A 21,834-nucleotide genomic window follows, 5' to 3' on the forward strand; every position below is an offset into this window, starting at 1 on the left:
AGAAACTAAATGGAAGGGGACTAAGGCCAGGTGGATCGGAGGTGGATTCAAATTGTTCTATCATGGTGTGGATGGAAGGAGAAATGGGGTAGGAGTTTTTCTGAAGGAACAGTATGTCAAGAGTGTTTTGGAGGTGAAAAGAGTGTCAGGCAGAATAATGATTATGAAGCTGGAAATTGGAGGTGTGATGATGAATGTTGTTAGTGCATATACACTGCAAATTGGGTGTGCAATGGGTGAGAAAGAAGATTTTTGGAGTGAGTTGGATGAAGTGTTGGTCAGTGTACCCAAGGGACAGAATGTGGTGATTGGAGCGGATTTCAATGGGCATGTTGGTGAAGGGAACAGTGGAGACGAGGAGGTGATGGGTAGGTATGGTGTCAAGGAGAGGATAGTGGATTTTGCCAAAAGGATGGACATGGCTGTGGTGAATACGTATTTTAAGAAGAGGGAGGAACATAGGGTTACGTACAAGAGTGGAGGAAGATGCACACAGGTAGATTACATCCTATGCAAAAGATTCAATCTGAAGGAGATTGAAGACTGCAAAGTGGTGGCAGGGGAAAGTGTAGTTAAGCAGGATAGGATGGTGGTCTGTAGGATGACGTTGGAGATCAAGAAGAGGAAGAGAGTGAGGGCAGAGCCAAGGATCAAATGGTGGAAGTTGAAAAAGGAAGACTGCAAGGTTGAGTTTAGGGAGGAGGTGAGACGGGCACTGGGTGGCAGTGAAGAGTTACCAGACAGCTGGGAAACTACAGCAGATATAGTACGGGTGACAGCAAGAAGGGAGCTTGGTGTGACATCTGGAAAGATGAAGGAGGAAAAGGAAACCTGGTGGTGGAATGTGGAAATACAGGAGAGTGTACAGAGGAAGACGATGACAAAGAAAAAGTGGGAGAGTCAGAGAGATGCAGAAAGTAGACAAGAGTACAAGGAGATAAGGCGCAAGGTCAAGAGAGAGGTGGCAAAGGCTAAAGAAAAGGCGTATGATGAGTTGTATGAGAGGTTGGGCACTAAGGAGGGAGAAAAGGACCTGTACCGATTGGCTAGACAGAGGGACCGAGCAGGGAAAGATGTGCAGCAGGTTAGGGTGATAAAGGATAAAGATGGAAACGTACTCACAAGCGAGGAGAGTGTGTTGAGCAGATGGAATGAGTACTTTGAGAGGCTGATGAATGAAGAGAACGAGAGAGAGAAGAGGCTGGATGATGTGGAGATAGTGAATCAGGAAGTGCAATGGATGAGCAAGGAGGAAGTAAGGACAGCTATGAAGAGGATGAAAAATGGAAAGGCCGTTGGTCCAGATGACATACCTATGGAAGCAAGGAGGTGTTTAGGAGAGATGGCAGTGGAGTTTTAACCACATTGTTTAATGGAATCTTGGAAAGTGAGAGGATGCTTGAGGAGTAGAGAAGAAGTGTATTTAAGAATAAGGGGTATGTGCAGGACTGCAGTAACTGCAGGGGAATAAAATTGATGAGCCACAGCATGAAGTTATGGGAAAGAGTAGTGGAAGCTAGGTTAAGAAGTGAGGTGATGATTAGTGAGCAGCAGTATGGTTTCATGCCAAGAAAGAGCACCACAGATGCAATATTTGCTCTGAGGATGTTGATGCAGAAGTTTAAAGAAGGTCAGAAGGAGTTGCATTGCGTCTTTGTGGACCTGGAGAAAGCATGTGACAGGGTGCCCGGAGAGGAGCTGTGGTATTGTATGAGGAAGTCAGGAGTGGCAGAGAAGTACATAAGAGTTGTACAGGATATGTACGAGGGAAGTTTTATACACAATTTACATAACATTTCTATTATTATTAAAGTTATTAAGCAGTTCGCATACGTTTGCAATCTGAGATTTTTCTTCTTTTTTTGCATATAACAAAGACATATGCTTTACATTTGCCAATCCAACAGATTGCACATCACAAACATCCATCCATCCATCCATTTCCCAACCCGCTGAATCCGAACACAGGATCATCCCAGCCAACACAGGGCACAAGGCAGGAAACAATCCTGGGCAGGGTGCCAACCCACCGCAGGACACACACAAACACACCCACACACCAAGCACACACTAGGGCCAATTTAGAATCGCCAATCCACCTAACCTGCATGTCTTTGGAATGTGGGAGGAAACCGGAGCGCCCGGAGGAAACCCACGCAGACACGGGGAGAACATGCAAACTCCACGTAGGGAGGACCCGGGAATCGAACCCAGGTCCCCAGATCTCCCAACTGCGAGGCAGCAGCGCTACCCACTGCGCCACCGTGCCGCCCCATCACAAACATTAACACTGCAATCTTTTTTTCGTGTCTGCCCTTTCTATAGGAGGGTGACAATGAGTTAAATTCTAATGGATGTTTTTCAAATGTTGACAAGCAATAAGCAAAAGGAATCAATGAAAACCACAGACAACAAAAACAGCAAAAAAAAAAAAACAGTACAAGGAAAGTTCGAAGAAAGATTTTTTTACAATGTTTCTGTTTGGGGATCGTTGTGCAAACGTGCACAACTGAGCTGCAACTACAGATCTAACTGCTCTGTGGATGATTCATTCAAGCATTTCAAGGTCACTTCGTTGTAATGAAAGCATCTGTTGAATGTACTTCGTAGTAACGTGATTTCTATAGACTCATGTCATATGGGGAAACTGTCGGGACCATAAAAATACTTTGTTGTAATAGTCTCTCACCTTGGTCTCTCTCCTCTCTCTGCACCGCTGCAAAGCCCCGCCCGCCAAGCGTTCTGAAAAGTCTGAGTGAGTCGCCGTTGCCGGCAGTTCTCTCGCGGTCCGGCTGTCAGACGGCTGCGGACCGGTAGTGGGCCGCGGACCGGGGGTTGGGGACCCCTGCATTAGAGGGTCAGCTCAAGTTGAACGGTTGGGAGACAAAGTCAGAGAGGTGAGATTGTGCTGGTTTGGACATGTGCAGAGGAGAGATGCTGGGTATATTGGGAGAAGGATGCTAAGGATAGAGCTGCCAGGGAAGAGGAAAAGAGGAAGGCCTAAGCGAAGGTTTATGGATGTGGTGAGAGTGGACATGCAGGTGATGTGAGTAACACAACAAGATGCAGAGGACAGAAAGATATGGAAGAAGATGATCCACTGTGGCAACCCCTAACGGGAGTAGCCAAAAGAAGAAGAAGAAGATATCAAGGCACTACAACCAGTTTGAAAATCTGACATTTGCATCTATGTTCATTGTTAAAATTCCTTTGCAGCTGTTTCTGACACCTTTTTTTATTTTATTTTTTTTGACAATCACCACCATTTTGTGATACTGTTGTTACTGCATCCCCATGGAAGTGGGGTCCTGAGGTCATAACACATGATGTCAACAGTGTGACAACATTACGGTTGTGCTGTTCACTGTTTATCTGAGTCTGACAGATAAATACTATGGCACTTAGTGCTCTGTTTTTCTATGTATTGTCAGAGGAGCTGAATTTAAGTTTTAACTATAGACATAATTTTCACATGAGCAGCATGCCACTGTTGCAAATAAACTACTTTTACATTGTATCGGGTTTTTGGATGTTACTTTATCATTTAAAATTTATTATTAAACTGCTGCCCCCCTACTTCATCTTTTTAAATTATGACTATGGCACATATTTTATTATTTATTACCTACACAGACTTTGGCCATAATATCACTGCATTACTTGTGTTTTGCTGTAGACACACTCCATGAGCCATCTCGTTTTTGTAGATTTGCATTATGATAATTGTTAGTGGTCATGACTTCGGGAATTACAACAGCTCTCAGACGCAGTCTCTTATCAGCTTGAGCTAACACAAGACTCCTGGCCTTGGACAAGTAGATAGTGCATCTAAACACTGTGAGCAGTGCACTTTCTGATGACATAAGCTGAGTTGTCTACTCAGCCCCCACCATCAAGTGGAGCACCATGTCACAACTTGTAAATAGAGCAGTGCAGCAAGCCATTGATTTTTTTTTTTTTTTACCTTTTTGAATATTTCTATATAAATTGTGTTTATAAGTTTAAAACAAGCATAAGATTTCAACCATTCAATTGGTGAAAATGTGATAAGGCAATGTGCATTGCTGCCGTTCTGCCTTGTGTAGAAATTATGTTTTAAAATTTCTGAGCCTGTAGGTCCACTGCCCCACCATGTTTTTAATGCAATATGATTAGTAAGCAATATATTTAATACAGTGTCACAGAATCATGTAATGACTTTTCCTTTCACCTGTATTGTTTCCAACTGCCTTATTTATCACATGCATCACTATAATAAATTAAAAATATGCTCAAGTACTAATGATGACTACACTATTACTGCATATTTTTGCTAGGCTTATGTGATCCTACTTCAGCTTTGCCACATTATTTTTATATAGCTCATCCTTGTTTCTGGTTAAGTGTATTGTACTCAGCACTTTCCATGGGTTACACTTGACTTGGAGTGTCTATTTTAAGTGACTTGCTGCACTCTGGTTAGTGCAGGGCATTGCATTTCACATTTATATAGCTTTGAATGACTTGGCTTGAAGAGGCATTTATCAACTTAGATTATGTCCTGTTCACATCAAAGTTCCCACTTCCTCAACTTCCTGAAATAAAGTTTGAAATTACATCTCTTTTGTCCACATCTCAGTGACAACTGTGATGCAGCACAGAAATTCACTAAGTGATATGTACCACACTTTGCATTGTTTGGGATTATATATTGCTGAAGCAGTTAAACCTGACATCACACTGTATTTAGTGCTACCGTTGTACTCTCTCATATCTTCTGACCACTCCCGTTTATTAACATTAACATTAAATTTCAGGTTTTAAGTTGTTACTCATTGAATCATCTAGCCCTTGGTCATATAATGTACCTGTCTGTAAAGAAAAAGAATGCATTGGAAATACTAGATTGCATTTATATAGTACCCTACATCTCTACTAGCAAGGCACTACAAGTGTCAAGATAAAATGCAGCAAAGAGATTGGTAAAGCATGATCTAAACGCAAACTGGACAAGCAAATAGAAAAGTTTCTTCTTTTGTGACTTTGTTGCCTTCCATAGTGCCTATTCAGGTACAAGACAATTAAAAAAAATATTTCAGAGTGGTAAGAAACGTTTATGGAGAAATTCATAAGAGTAGTCAGGCACTAAATAAACCTAATAACCTAAGCAAGAGGAAAAATCTAAATCAGAAGTGAAAAGCCAAGGAAGAAAACCTAAAAACAAAAGAAACTGCCAAAGTAGACACATTTTTTCAGCTGAGTGGTTATTTGTTGGATAGAAGGTCCTATAGAAAATGTATTATTATTATTATTATTAAACTAAGTACTAAATTCCTGACATTATTATTTAACCTTGCTTGAAAACGTTTTAAAAAGTTATTGCAAAATTAGATTTTAAATACAAAAAAGATTAAATTTACTTTCTGGAGATCTTTATTGTCTGCTAGTTATTACCCTATTACAACAGCTTTCTTACCATTAACTTATATCCGGCAGAACATACTATTTATGAGTCGATTGCAGTGTATACAGATAGTACCATACTAGCTGTAAATCAAGACTAGACAACACAGTACAGTAATAAGAAGAGACAACAGATCAATTTCAAGTTTAACTAATTAGCAACTAGTCTTGTTTTTGTTTTTGTGTTACTGCTCGGTTTGCTTAGTTGGTTGTCTAATTGCCCATTAACAGTGGCACACCAGCAATTAACTTCTTTTCCTTTGTTAATAAATGACATGCTGTTACACTTTTCGTTCAGTTTTAAGGGACAGTGCCCAAAGAAAACGTACATCCTCATGTAAATTTGTTAAAAAATATTTGCGATCTTTAAGTTATATGAGCTCAAAATTAGTGTCACTATTGTTATAAATGTTACTTACTTCAAACACATAAAAAAGCCCTAAAATCTCTATACAGAAACTAATGAAGATAAAAGATAAACATTAGCAGAAAAATATCTGAAGCATAATTGTCTCTCTGTAACATATGGGCAGATTTACCATCATGGAAACCTTTTGTTAGTTCCCTTAAGCCTTGGCATATGTGGAGAAAAAAAAGTAATGAGAACATTTTTCTGTTTCAGTGGTACCTGGTAGTCTTCCACACAACGCATGTATGCATGCGGTTTCTTGTACATTATATTACCACCCCTCAATCTATTGTAATGGTGACTGCTGGCTTAAATCACAGAGGTTGACTACCCTCTGGTTTGTTTTCTTTTTATATGTGATGTTCATAGAGTGTAAATATAGGTATGTGAAACAGTGGGACCTGTGGGGGTCTTAATTTGGTCTTGCTGTAACTCATGTTCCAATCACATATATAATACCAAAGGATTGATGCAAGTCGTTCATTAAGCACCCAGCTTTTTCTAATAACCAAAATAATCCAACATTCACCAAAGTGTACAAAACTACTTATCAGAGAGGGGACAATACTAGTAGTGCAAACTTCACAGTAGAGCACAAACTCTATAGTATATAATACATATTGTCAGAGATCTCATACCAGATCTCATACCAGATCTGGAGAACAACGTCTTTCAATGTGGACTTTCCAAGCCATTGGCTAGGCGATATCTTAATTAGGAACACTCAGGGCTGACTCTATGCAACGGCCTAGGGGCACCAACGCTTATTCATGCATGCCACACTCTTCCATCGGATGTGACATTTGCAACATAGGCCTTCCTTGCATAGTTTTAATAATTGATTACTAGGAAGGAGGGCTATTGCTGTTGTGCTGTCCCTCCTTTGTAAACTTTTGGCAGGGAATTGCCTGGCTTGCTTCTTCATGCGCTACTGGAAAATGTACACTGTAACTGAAAGTTGTGTGCAGATGCAGAAGCTTGCATCCTTACGCACTCAAAAAGAAAACAGGTCTCCAGCAATTGGCTTATTTACAAAAATAAAAATAACCTATTTTTATTTCCATCCATTTTTATTTTATTTGGTTAGTTTTCAAGTGTACAGATTTAATGTCACCTTCGTTTTTATTTTGTTTCATTTTAATCACCCTTTATTTAACCTTAATGAGTTGTCATAACACTATCTCAGTTCTTTCCAGTTTTGCATCTTGTTCCATTTTCTCTGAAGTAGTCATATTACAGTATGCATTTAGCCATCACCATAATCATTTTCATACTGTGCTTTATGGTAAGGGTTGCAATGGCATCACAACAAGCTGTGCTGACCAGGTCAGGCAATCTGAATATACTTCCTCCAGGTTCTCCTGGGGATGTATAGATGCTCAAAGATGAGTAAAGGAATACTCCCTCCAGCATTTACTGGGCCCGTCCCTTGTTCTCTTCCAGTGGGTTTTGCCTAGTGCTTAATATACCTAACCTTGCCAAGAGGCACAATAACTACATACCTAATGTCAAAATCTCAGTTATAGCATTCAGATTCTCCCAATGTCAGCAGGGCCTTTTCTCTGGACCCCATCTTTCATCCTATATGCCCAAGATGTGTGTCAGGTTAACTGATCACTTTAAATAGGCCCTATGCCAGTGTAGCAAACCAAATGGGGATTAAACAGGACTGAGATTGTCATTTTGTTTTGTGCTAAGTATATGATTTACTCCAATCCATTTATGCTTCTTCTAACTGAGGAAGCTCTCAATATGCCTACCACTTGTATCATATTACCAACAACTAATATTAAAATGAGATACAAGAAAGAAATATATAGTGAACCCTATTTCTAAGTCTTATCTTTCACTGCCAGAAAGGTTCCTTTAGAAGCAAAAAATGGGAAACAGCTCTAGAAAATTCTTTCATGTACATTTCACTCTTGCTACCAAAGCTCCCCCTACGTCTACATTCAATATGTCACTTTGGTAGCAGATTGTCCTTGCTTGCTTACAAAACAGTGACATTATTTTTGCCAAGTTTACAATTACTACACCAGCATTACATGCAGTGCCACCTCAGAAACCTTCAACAAACAAAGGTCACATTCATTTCAAACAGACTATCCTTCTCACAACTGTGTCTTTTATGTACCTACCTCAAGCACCTCAGTCACTGAGAAGAGATCTACCCATTATCTTTATTACATGTTACCCAGCCATTAATAAACACAATGACCGGATACTGCTCTTTCTCAACAGTGAAAATCTTAACTTTGCTTGCTTACAACTGTCTTTTAGTATATTGCTAGGTATGTATCTACTGTACTGCCTGCGTATTTCTTGTTTCATGCACAATATATTATTAAATGTGTCATTGGACTCCATTTGTAATATTATACCTAGCTGATGGAAATCACTATTTGAAAGAAAAATTTTCTGTATGAGTGATAAATGGATTCTTAGAGCCCCGTAAATACAGTTACATTTTACCTATCATGGCAATTCATTTGCTCTGCTGTTCCTGGTGCAAAGTCTCCTAATTACTTTTATAAGTAAAAAAAAAACTGTTTTCTCTCAGAAATAACTGTAGTTAATGTATGCCTGTTCTGTTAAATTTCACAACTTTTTAGTCAAAAAACAGCAAGTAGAAAGTTAGACCAATAAACAAACAAACATTACATTAAACTGGTAAAACTCCAAAACAAATGCCACAAAGTATGATCGGTTTTGACAAAAACAAGCTATTCAGACCAACACAAATCGTCAGTCCCTATTAAATTAACATTTGCAATACCACCCATCTGAGTTCAGAAGATACCAAAAGTACTGGTATCCTCCAGCATTCTAGTATTTTATATTTATATAGTCCTTAGAATGAAGAAACACTTTCTAAAAATTAACTTGCTTTTATTTTAAAAGAGCCGGTAGAATGCACTAGCCTAATTCTTTTAATATTAAAAACACTTCAAACATCTTCTCTTAACCTATGTTTGCTTAAAATAAACATATAAACCGCATTCAAACTTTCCTCATAACTGATACCTCACTAGAATCAGTGCTCTTTAACCCTTCAACCGACACCTAATGCTGCTATATTTTTTGTAATACAGAAACTATAACTGCAATCAAAATTTCTGAGGAGTCCTCACTAAAACATTGTAAAATTTAAGAATAACCTCTTTTGATTTGTACTTGACACATCATACTATATAACCTAACATCTTATTGGCATTCCTAATAGCTTCAGTATACTGTCTTGATATAGACACAGACGAGTCCACTTCAAACCCTGAGGCTGTGGGTGTAAAACCCTGCTAGTAACACTGTGTGACCATGAATAGGTTGGTTCGTGTGCCTGAGTTCTAATTGTAAAAACAAAAGAAATGCAACCAATTGCATCTCAGATATTGTAAGTTACCTTGGATAAAGGCATCAGTAACAATACATACTATTTATGTTGATAATCACATTCTGTATGTCAGAACATTTGATATGACATATGTATACATTCAGAAAAGTAAATGCCTTAAAACAAGCAAACAATCTATCTTTGTAACACAATGTTATATCAGAATTTAACATGAGTGTTCTACTAAAATGCTAGCTTATGGGGGTGTAAAACATAACCTTCCATTATCTATGTAGATATCCATCCATCCATTTTCCAACCCGCTGAATCTGAACACAGGGTCACGGGGGTCTGCTGCAGCCAATCCCAGCCAACACAGGGCACAAGGCAGGAACTAATCCCAGGCAGGGTGCCAACCCTATGTAGATATATAAAGTAGCATTCTATTCTAGTTACATAAACATTTACTACGTGTTAATTTAACTTCAACATTAATATACATTCTATTTTATGTGCCTCTGGTCAAATGCTTTTGTTGCTCCCTCAGAAAAATGCAGCATATTGGTCGAACACTATCTCCCTATCATAAAACACTGATATTTGTTCAATGATACTTTTGTATTTGACATGAGTTGCTTGATCCTTTACTTAATAATCATTTTTATAATATGCACAAATGATTACGTTTATAACAGCTGCTTGCTTATACTGAAAATATTCAAATCCTTCAGCCTTTCCTTGTGGATCATACCCTATTTTCCTGGAGTAAGGGTAGACATAATGGAGACCAACACTGTATACAATATTCCTAACCGGGCCACAATAATGAATTGTACTGCTTAGGAATAGCCTCTCCTTTTTTGTACTTGACACAGCATGCTATGTAACCCATCATCCCAGTATTATTAATTCTGCATACTATCTGTGTATGGAAAGAGCTGAGTACACTTACACTCCTACAATGTTCTTCTGATAGGGTGCACCTTCAAGTTTCAACCCCATACTGCAGAAGAATATTTAATATTGGTTCTTTCAATATGTAACACTCCACATGTATATTTATATTAAACTTCATCTGTCGCATATCTGTCCATATCTGTCCAAGTCAAAATTCTATTCGGGTCTGTCTGAAATTGTTCTACAATAAAGATTATCAATTGGCAACCAAGTTTTCTCTGACCCCATGTCATCCACCTCTAACACATTTTTTTCAATTATAATAGAATTGTGTAAAATATTTAAATATCAGGTATCTATAAAATCAAGTACATGGAGAGAGTTTGAAATGGGCAGGTCCTCAGCTCAGGTTAACAAGACCAAAAAGCACCTGAGAGAATTCATAATGAAATTAAATATTTCATTCCAGGTTTGCCACTTCAGTTATGGCAACCTTGCAATTCAGCATGATATTACTGGTATCTTGCCTATTATTTAAAAATCTAGCAGGGTTTAAGTTAATAAAGTTAAAATCACACTGCTCTTTCAAAGCAAAAATGGCTTCCATTTCTGCTGTATTTATCCCATTCTGAATTAGTTCAGAAAATAAAAATGCTTCTGTATTTGCTTTGAGAGCATGATGATGTACGTTTGTGATCAATCAGCTATAAAATGTAATTGCTTTAACTTAAATTACACATTTGAATGAGTGAGTTATGAATAGGACCAACATTAATTACTTTTTAATGCAGTATCATACATAACCATGATAAAGGAATGTGCACTTTGTTTTTATCTGAATGTAATTTACATGGCTGCACTTGTCCATTCCACTATTTCCTATTTCCTCCTCCATATACTGATGCAAGCATAAATCTTTCAATAAATGTCACAAACCAGAAAAAGTGATCACCTGAAAAACCTGATTTAGAACGTGTATTGTTATAAAAGTAGCTTTAAAGAGTGTGTGTAAATTCAAATATTCTGAATAATTCTGGTATTCATCAGGTTATGTAGTAATGATAACATCATGTTTGAATTTTAAATTTCACTTATACATTTTAGTTACTGAACAGAACAAAAAATGCTATTGAAAAAATTTAAATGAATGAACATTTAAAGATAAATAAGGTAGTCCATGATAATTATATTATTTTTTTTTATATGAACGCTTTGGCTTGAAGGGATTTCAGCATTTCAACCACTCCATAGGATGTTAGACAGTGCAGTGAAATTCACCATCTGCCACAAATTCAGCCCTTGATTTCATCACCTAGAATCTGGATAAGCTGTACATCTCCACTTCAAAAACATGGCACTTAAAGGGACAGAGGCTCAAGCACCAGCCCCCCCCAAACTATGCAAGCTGTCACACAATGGATTATGCTCAATCAAGATATCAGACATCACAGTGGTGCCATGTCTGTTTTTCTGTTGATTCATCCCTGGCTATGGATATCAGAGAAGAATTTATTGTTCTAATCTCCATGAAGCTTAGAGGAAAGTATTTGTTTCTCATTATTGTTGAGCTGGTGAATTAATATTTTCTTGTTGTGTTCGTAGCATGCTGTCAAGACCAATGTCATGCCTCAATGTGATGGAGAAGATTCTTTAAAATTGTCATGCTTCTGAAGATAGTAGAACCTCACATTAAAATCTTTTATGATAGTGACTATTTTACTGTACATAAGACAGGTCAGGTGGTGGTCAGTTCAAAATCATGTCATTAAAAAGACATCCTTTTTTGTCCATTTGTCATGGAAATGATAATTCACTGCATCAATTTTCTTCTTAAGACATTTGGACAGAGACATTTTTGTTAGCTAATTCACTTTAATAGCTAACTTTCTATGTGAATTTTGAAAGTTACTTCCCGGATAATCAGTAAAATGTATGCAATTTGGTGCAACCATTGTAGATGTTCATGTGATAAAATATGAATTTAAATGATTACACTTTCTCATTTAAAATGATAACACCAAAGTGATGCGCCCTGTTCTACATAATTCAGTTTATCCGCCACTCCATCTAGGTTAATGTTATTAGCAAAATGAACAAGCTTGTTAGTAAGTTTCCTTTAGAAAACTATACATAACAAATAATTTAATATTCATAAAAATAATGTATTCAATAAGGCAAAATATTAACAAGGTAGTATTCAAACTGCTTTTCTTTTCTTTGCAATTAACAACCACCTTAAGTATGGCATCACAAGGAAACGTTAAGTGTGTAGCAGTTTGTTGTTGCACATTCTAACTTTTGGATTGTATGAAAACAACTTTTGCATTTTTTCTTCAGGATAAAATGCAGTCAAAATATTCATTTTATTTTTTAGACACTTTGATTTTGCTAATTGGGCAAAAGACATGTTAAAGTTAAATTAATGTGAGCCTACACTGGACGACTGTTATAGCTTTGCTGCCTTTGTAAAGGCAATATTTAAACAACCGCTGGAAGTATTATACAAGCAAGTGTATATAATAAAACTGTGTCAATTGCAATATGAAAGTTGATACAGTAATCTCTCTGTTAGTGCATGCAATAACTTTCTTAATATGCCTTAGTATCTTTGACTGAAGTATGTTTTCGGTGGGACTAGATCTGCACTTTTTGTTAACTAATTGTTTCTTACATCTTGCCTGAAGAAGGGGCCTGAGTTGCTTCGAAAGCTTGCATATTGTAATATTTTTAGTTAGCCAATAAAAGGTGTCATTTTGCTTGACTTTTCACTACATTCATAATGGCTAACACCGTACCTCACCCTAGTACTACTAATTGTTTCTTATAAATTCATCAATTAAAATTCTATGGTAGAGCTTTAAATTTGAGAATAATCTGTTGTTCTAATTTAGCTTGTAGTCACAATATTGAAGTAGGCTGCAGCAAAGCTTCTTCCATCCAGTAGCCTCTTTTAATTTTTTTAAAGAGATCTCTCTTTTTATCCTTTTTTCTCCTTTTCCAACTCCATTTTTCTCTGACACTCTTTATTAGCCCATGAAAAATGCCTGATGTACATATTTTAACTTTATTATTCCGACACTCATTCAATTATGTGAGTTCTATTACACACATAAGATTATTTTAAAGATGTGAAATATACTAAAAAACATTAATAAGCTTAAAATTTAACAGGTAAGAACAAATGTGTTCACCAATACAGAAGAGTATAAAAAAGTAGCCTAAATTAAAATTATCTAGAATCAAACTGTTATTATATGTATTTAATGTTGAAAAGAGGCTAAGATCTGATAAACAACTAAACATCTTGAACGCTTAACTCCTCAGTTGGCCTTACTACACAAGAACCTGCTATTCATCTACAAAGTTATGAAATCCCAGTAAAATATAATTAGTTTTATTGGACGACTGATATGTTCTAAATTAGTTCAATCAAAACAAAAATTCTAATCTTATTTTATTCATTTCCATACTTACACACACTGATATCCTGACTTAGATATTAACAATAGTAAATATATTAAATCTGTATCTTAAATACATATCTGGCACATTGACCTGTCTTTATTTATTTATTACTACAAAATAGTTTGAATTTATTTATTTTTCACAATAAAATACAAAAAATATTTTTGAAGGTATAATTAATACCTAATATTTACCACAGTGTCTGACATACAATGCTGAAGTTTTAGGCACTCTACATTTATAAATAAATTTTGTCTCAAATTTTTTTTTTCTGCTGTATTATTGTGTTAGAAGAAGAGAAAAATTTCAGATTACCATATATTCACTTTCCTTAAAGTTACCAAGAAATGTTTGTGTTTTGTTAAAAGAAGTAACAAATTACGTAAAATACCACTTTTCAGATACAAACCTGATTACTTTGTATGTACACTATATAGATTAGTGCCTGATTAAATGACAATAAAAATGATATATGAAATCATGAGTTGATTGAACCAAACTGATTTTTTACTCATGCCATTAACTTGGTTATATAATAAAATAAAGACTATTTAATGGCTTACAAGGAGTTAGGCTTACAGTATAATACATGATTTTAATGCCATGTATAAAGCATGATTTATAAAAAACAAATCTAAAGTTTAATATTTTTGCATCTAACACTGCAGCTATTGTATGTAACTATCAAATGGATTTTCACTTTGCCTTAAAATGCAGGTGAAGTACACACTGACAAATAAGTTCTAATGTTTTTCAGGTAAGGGAGACAAAAGGTTCAAGATAAGGTTGTTATACTCTATGAACATGGATGGTGGAGATTTATCACATGTTAATTAGCACGTGCAAGTAAGGATTTCACTGTAGTCTGTGCATGTTACAGTAATCCACCTTATGGATACTGTGTCTGTAAGTCCCGTTGCTATATCTCTGTTATTCCAAAACACAACGCATCGCGAAACTTTTTAGTAATAAAATGCATTGCACTTGTCATTCCAATAGCACATCACAAATATTAATGCTGTTTTTACAAATCCCATACCAGCTGGCATGTAACAAAGACAAATGCATTGCATGGTGCACTGCAAACAGTAATGCTGAGGTCTATGTCAATTACTTAGATTACAGCCCATCTATAAATGGATAGCACAGCTAGTAATCCTATAAACCTATAATGCAATTGAAGTAACCCAAAAACAAAACCCATACAGTATATGTTCTCATATGTATTCATTAATTTTTTAGAGCAACGTAGGTGCTGAAACCTATCCTGACAACATCAAGTAAAAGACAGAAACCAGCCAAATATGGGAGTAGGACTCTAGCCTATTGTAGCACATACCAACAAGCCCTCACACTAGAACAACTTTAAATTAACCCCAAAATCTAACTTGTAAAGTATGTCTTTGAAATGAAGGAAAAACTACAATAATCAAAAAAACCCAATGTAACAACACAAAAAACTGCAAACTGAAAACAAACACAGGACTACGGAGCTGTGTAGCAGCAATACTAACCACTGTATCATAGTGCTAGCCAAGTTTACATAAGGTAATCAATTAAAAGTTACCTATCTGCAGGAGTAGGCAGTAGATTTAGCTAAAAATAATATCAATGTTCAGACAAGAAAAGACTAAAACTGTATAATAATAAATTGCATGCAAATTCACTACCAAGAGAGTAACTGGCTTTCCAAATAGCATCTTCCTGACAGTCTACACAAATTAAACTACTGCAACTATATTGATATTAATAATTTCATTGCAGAATCTTGAAAAGCCTTAATATTTTATGCAGTCTTTAAAACTTATATAAGAAATGACTAATAAAATGACAGTTAATAGGAGGCAAATGTTTAGATATCTAATTATTACTCAAGTTAAATCTTTAAATTATGATCAGGTAAAAACATTTAAATGTGTTTTCACATGTCTAAAACAACATGCTGAATCATATTACAGAGTCAAGTATATCACAAATATACTACATATATACTCTGTGTGACAATACAATTCTTGCATGCAGAACCCGAGATCCAATTTGCATACGGAACAAGTGGCACATGAGTAAGAAATGATTCCAAATCCACAACAAAGAACAATATATTGGTCCAGAACAGGAAATTATTCCAAACCCACAACAAAAGGAACAATATATTAGTCCAGAATAGGAACACACATGGAATCCATTAGAATAGAGTAAAACCATGGAGAGACATGTAATAGTTGTGTATTGTATTCTGATCAAGCACCATGCAGCCTCTCTTCCAGCCAGAAAAATAGCTTGTGGACATTGAGGACCATACTGAAGTACCTGTTTCAGCATAGCCTGCATATGCTACCAGAAAACAAATCATGGAAATGCACAGCCGCAAAAGGCTGCCAACATCACATGGCCAATACAGAGATATAATAAAGCTCAAAAGGCATGCTATAAAGGCTTATGTGTAAAGCAGTACAGATAACTGCTCCTAGCAAGCAGCATGGGAAGAACACCATGTTAAGGAGTACTGCATATTTTGTTGTTCTCCTGGCAAAGCCATTCATATTCCATTACATACAAACTGTTGGATAAATTATTTTTTACCAACTCTGTAAGTGTACTTTTGGGTAACACAATAACTAAATCTTACTGATCTATTCTCATCCACTCTTTTTTCCCCTCAATCTCTTAATGTAACATTTTGATGAAGTCAATTTTTCAGGACTTGCAATGGGACCTTACAGTGGAAGAGAAGAATGGCATCCAAGGCAATCAATGTGAAACTATCATTTGATAAAATTGTAATAATGAATACTTGCCTGCACAACAATACAGACGGGCCATTTGGCCTTTATCTGCCTGACACCTACATTTCGCAAGATTTTGTGCCACCACTGTGAGTTTTAGATTACTCCAAAGTATTCATCTAATGAAATTATTATTTCTTTATTTACACTGCTAGCGTTACTTATAAGGCAATAATTAAATTATACATATACACACACACACACACAATTTGTTTCTTATAGTTGTTAGAGGCATTTTGTGAATGACTACTAGTAGGCTGATCAATGATGTCTGTTTTACTGTCTTTAAACTGGTTTACCTGTTTCCTAGAATGTACAGTGCATGCAGGAATCTACATATTTACTCTTGAGTTGTATGTAGACATTAACTGTAGGGGTTTCCTTCATCACAGAAATTCAATCATCATACATTTTTCTAAACTATGAACACTTGACAACAGATAGATAAACTAGTTATAAATAACGTGCATTTCAATTAATTTGATAGGACCCTAGTGATTATACAGGTATAATATATACTGTATATATATATATATATATATATATATATACACACACATACATATACACACACACAGTGGATTCAGAAAATATTCAGATCTCTTCACTTTCTGCACACTTTGTGTTGCAGATTTAATTTTAAATGGATTGCCATTTATTCTACTCATACTAACTGACAATGACAAAGTGAAAACAACCATTTAGTAGGGTTTGCAAATTAATGTTTTAAAAACTTACAGTAAAGCACTCATTTATCTGAGAATTCAGACCCCTAATTCAGTACTTTGTAGAAGCCCTTTTGGGATCAATTACAGCTTTGAGTCTTCTGCAGATTATCTCATTTATCACTTTCTTTCTGGAATATCGGCTCAAGCTCTATTAGAATGGATGGGAAGTGTGTATAAACTTGGGTCTCTCTAATAGATGTACTGTAGTTTAAGTCTGGACTTTGTCTGGGCCATTCAAAGGACAACCAGAGTCTTGTCCCAAACCCACTATTGCACTGTCTTGGCTGTATGATTCAGGACATTTTCTCACTGTGAACTCTCCCCCCAGTCTGAGTCATGTGAACAAAGGTGCAGATTTTCTTCAAGGATCTCTCTATATATTGCACAAGTCATCCTTTCCACAATTCTCACAAATCCTTCTGTCCCTGCCAATGAAACACACCACCATGCTTCACCGTATGTATGAGGTTAGGCAATGCAAAGAGCAGTGTCTGGTCTTTGTCAGACATACAGTAGTGAAGTTCCACCCAAAAAGTTTAATTTTTGTTCATCAGACCAAAGAACCATGTTCCTCATGCTCTCAGATTCCTTAATATTCCATTTGACAAGAATGTCTTCTGTCCAACCACTCTACTAAAAACTCCTAATTGCTGGAGGACTGTTGAGATGGTTATCCTTCCGACAGGTTCTCCCATCTCAGCAGAGGATTTCTGAAGCTCTGTTAGGTTCTTGGTCACCTCATTGACCTAAGCTCTTCTTGCTAGGTTTTGCAAGAAAGCCACCTCTAGGAACAGTCATTCCATTTCACAATTATTGAAGCCACCTTGCTCCTGGGACCAGGCAAAGCTTTAGAAATGGTTTTATACTCTTGCACTGATCAATGCCTCATCACAATTTTTCTCAGTGAGATCTACAGAGAGGCTTCTTTGACTTTGTCCTCATATGCACTGTGAATTGTGGGACCTTATATACACAGCTGTATGTTTCTCTACAAAATATCCAATCAATTCAATTTGCCACAGGTGGACTCCAATCCAGTTCTAGATCAGTGTTTCCCAAACTTGGTCCTGGGAACCCCCTGTGGCTGCAGGTTTTTGTTCCAACCAGCTTCTGTTTTTAATTGAACTCCTGGGCTAATTAAGTGAACTGATATTTCCCAAGTTCTGTGTTTAAAGAACAATATAGAAATTAGAAAAAGTTTGGTAAAAAAAATATTAAAATGTACCAAGCAGTTATATAGGAATAATGTTTTTTTTTTTCTTTTTAACAGTATTTTCATCTTGATTTTCATTCTACTTTTGTAGGTCTTCTAATTGTTTAATTAATCCATTATTTACTAATTAGTGGGTCTGACTCTAAAGTAGTTGCAGCCTTTGATTATTCAGTGTTGTTTGCCTGGGTGTTTGATCTGCTCATTTTAAATTGTCATTATTAAGATACAACGAAGGGGGAAAACTGCACAGAGGAAGGGCAAAATATTATGAAATCAACAAAAGAGAGTTAAGCATTTAAATCTATAGCAAAGGCAGAAATGTTTCTAAATGTCTGATAAATGTAAAAATCATGCTGCTGTGCTTTTCTGAATGTCAAATAAAAGAAAAAACATACCAGCTAATTAAATGAGATCAGTGCTATCAGGTGTTGTCACTGATTAGGAATCCGGTTGGAACAAAAACCTGCAGCCACAGGGGGTCCCCAGGACTGAGTTTGGGAAACACTGCTCTAGATAGATCTGAAGGATAATTAAAGCAAACAGGATGCACCAGACCACAATGTGGAGTGCCACGGCAAAGGGTCTTAATACTTATATGAATGAGAGATTTCAGTTTTTGATTATTAATACATTTGCAAACCCTTCTGAAAAAAAATATGTCACTTTGTCATTATGGGTTATTGTGTGTAGACTGATGGTCAAAAATGGCAAATTTATCAAATTAAAATGAAGTATAAAGTGTGCAGAAATTGCATGGGTCTTAATAGTTTCTGAATCGACTGTGTTAGTGGGTAACTACTATATATAAACACACACACACACACATATATATATATATATATATATATGTATACAATATATAAACACACACATACCTACATATATGTGTGTGTGTCTGTGTGCGTGTGTATTGTGTGGTTTCCATTTTCCCCGAGTGTCTGCAAGGTGCTAGGCAAGAACAAAGCACTTTATAGTAAATACTGTAATTTAACAAATGAACCGATAAGGCGAATAATTTGTACAGAAAAGACCGGGCAAGGTCTGTGACCTTGTCCATTCTGGATATCCTGGCCGTTTATTTGCACTTCTAAGCAGCAGCTCATTCACCATCGACACTATTGTTGTACAATGAAAGGACGATACCACGTCACCGGCTGTGAACTCAGTGAACAGATCAGTTATCCTCCTGTAAGAGCAGGACACAAAACTCCAGCTTATTTGCTCATCTTCTCCCCACCTCTCTTTCTGACAAATGCACCCTGAACCGGCTTTTGCCGATGCTGTCCAAAATTGTCATATTGCTCACCACCTGCAGGTGAACAAATTACCACAGGTACTCTGCATGAGTGCGCATCGGACGTTCAAATGTACACACTCAAGTCTCCTTTACAAATTAATTGCTCTCGTTTTAAAGCTAAACATATATTACGATATGTTTAAGTGTGGCAGAACACAAAGCCTACCGAGGGACTTTCCCCAATAACTAGTCATCCAGGGAGACTTGGGCGCGAATAATTCTGCTTCTGCACACCAGCATCTATAAACTAATAGAACACGAAACTCTATAAACGCGTGCAACTTTTAACGCGTGAAAATAACGTTTTCCATGTGTCTACACAGAATGCACACTTTTACTATACACTCTTTACGTCTTCTGTTTGAAGTTACCCACAGAACTATCCGCTTGAGTACACTACAATGAGTTTACTTTCCCCTCGCCTTGCCACAACTGCATACAAACAACTGCAGCTCCGCGCCGTTTGTGTCATTATTTTGTTTCGCTCGTTACTTGGCTTTTACCCGTCTACTTACCAAGAGAGAAGGGAGCAAGGGAGCGGGCTGGTGTGAGATGAGCCCGTAAGTGCAGCCGCTAGCCAGAGTTTGTGCCGTGCGCCCCGCGTGTCGCGCAGCGCTCTGCTCAACTGCCTCTGTAGCTGAGGAGGCAGAGCCCTGGTCAGCCCGTGGCCGTGTGTGTACGCGCCCGCGCGCGCGCCCGCCCCTCTGGCGGCTCTCTACAGATAAGCTGGGAATTGCGCCCGCGCGACTCCCTGTGTCACCGCTTTGGAATGCGCGAGTTCCCAAAAGTCCTGCTCGAGTGAAGCGCTGCCGCTGCACTCCCGGCACTCAGCACTTCCACACGATTCATTTTTGCCGCGGAGATTTCAACAGCCACTGCACACAAGGTGCCGCTTTTACACCCTCCTTTCCCTTTCTCGTTGAAACCATGCACTCAGCCATGTCAGACAAAGGACCCGATTGAGCCTTTTTTTTCTTCAGAAGTGCAGCCTTTGCTTTCTGCGAGTTTGCCAACAGACCTCCCCAGATACAGAAAGGCTTCAGTTAGAAAAATCCCCAGATTATGGAAGCGGTAGGAGGGGGTTCGTCAGATGGAAAATATGAAATGTGCGCTTACAGCACTGAAGTAATAGACCTTGTATGCTTGCACGAAATCATACATAACACACTGAACTGATTTTCGGTGTCCAGTGCACTTCCCCTTCCCCATCTGTGATAGTCCATGGGGAAATGGCGCACGGCAGACTGAAATAATTAATACTGGCAGGTAATTTTTGATATACTGAGAATGGGGCAGAATAACCGGACACATCTGGACTTTACTGGCAAGATGTGACTGTCCAGTACAAACATATGGCTAAAACAGTCACACCACAGTCTAGCAACATACTGGAAAAAAAGGAAAGCAAAGCATTTCTAATCATTTAACAAAGAAATGGTAATTTATTCATCAGTATAACAAACAAAAAGTCATGAATGTAAACCTACTGATCCAAATGATACCTTTTTACCTTGTTGCTGGAGCTTTGAATTTGCTTGTGCACAAATTTGTAGCGTTGCTTTTTGGGGTGTTTTTATTTTCACAGTTAATCCATCCATCCATCCATTTTCCAACCCGCTGAATCCGAACACAGTTAATACATCCATCAAATATCAACTTATCTCATCTCATGTTCTTACACTGTTTTTCCTGGCAAATGTTTCCCATGCCAGCCAAGAGATATAACCCCTGCCCTCAGCAGGTGGAGCTACTTGAAAGGCATTCAAACCACTTCAGCTGGCTCCTCTCAGTCCAGAGGATCAGTGATTCTACTGTGTGGCTCATACAAATTGCTGAGTTTTTCACCCTTTCACAAAGTGTCAGTCCAGTGGTCCTGTGGAGCAACCTCATTTCTGCTCCCTCACTAGTCAGGTCATGACAGCAGGCGAGGACAGGGATGTAGATGAACTGGTAAATTGAATGTTTTGTCCTTAGACTCAGCCCCTGCTTTACCATCACAGACCATTACTGCACCTACAGAATTGCTGCTGCTGCTCCAATTCACCTGTTAATCTAGGTTTCCTTTTTCCACCACACTTGAAAACAATCCTAAGATACTAGTACACGTCAAATAAGAGCAGTTATCTCCAACTCACTTGGAGACAGCTATCCATTCTTTTCCAAATGAGAACCATGAGCACCACGTAGAGGTGATGATCCTCATCCCTGCCACTTCATACTCTGCAGCTAATCATTAAAGTTTGTGCTGAAGGTCATAGTTAGAGGA

At 37.4% G+C, this 21,834-nt stretch overlaps 1 protein-coding gene across 1 annotated transcript in view; it reads right to left on the reverse strand.

Annotated features, from left to right (window-relative positions):
* plce1 (phospholipase C, epsilon 1) overlaps positions 1 to 20,224 on the reverse strand; it is a 310,336-nt gene extending 290,112 nt beyond the window's left edge. Inside the window, 1 exon segment of the mRNA XM_051923099.1 lies at positions 20,084 to 20,224. The gene's annotated coding sequence lies outside the window, so the exon portion shown is untranslated.
* Between the last annotated feature and the right edge of the window lie 1,610 nt (positions 20,225 to 21,834).

This window comes from Erpetoichthys calabaricus, chromosome 2 (assembly GCF_900747795.2).
Source record: "Erpetoichthys calabaricus chromosome 2, fErpCal1.3, whole genome shotgun sequence".
Lineage (NCBI taxonomy): Eukaryota > Metazoa > Chordata > Cladistia > Polypteriformes > Polypteridae > Erpetoichthys > Erpetoichthys calabaricus.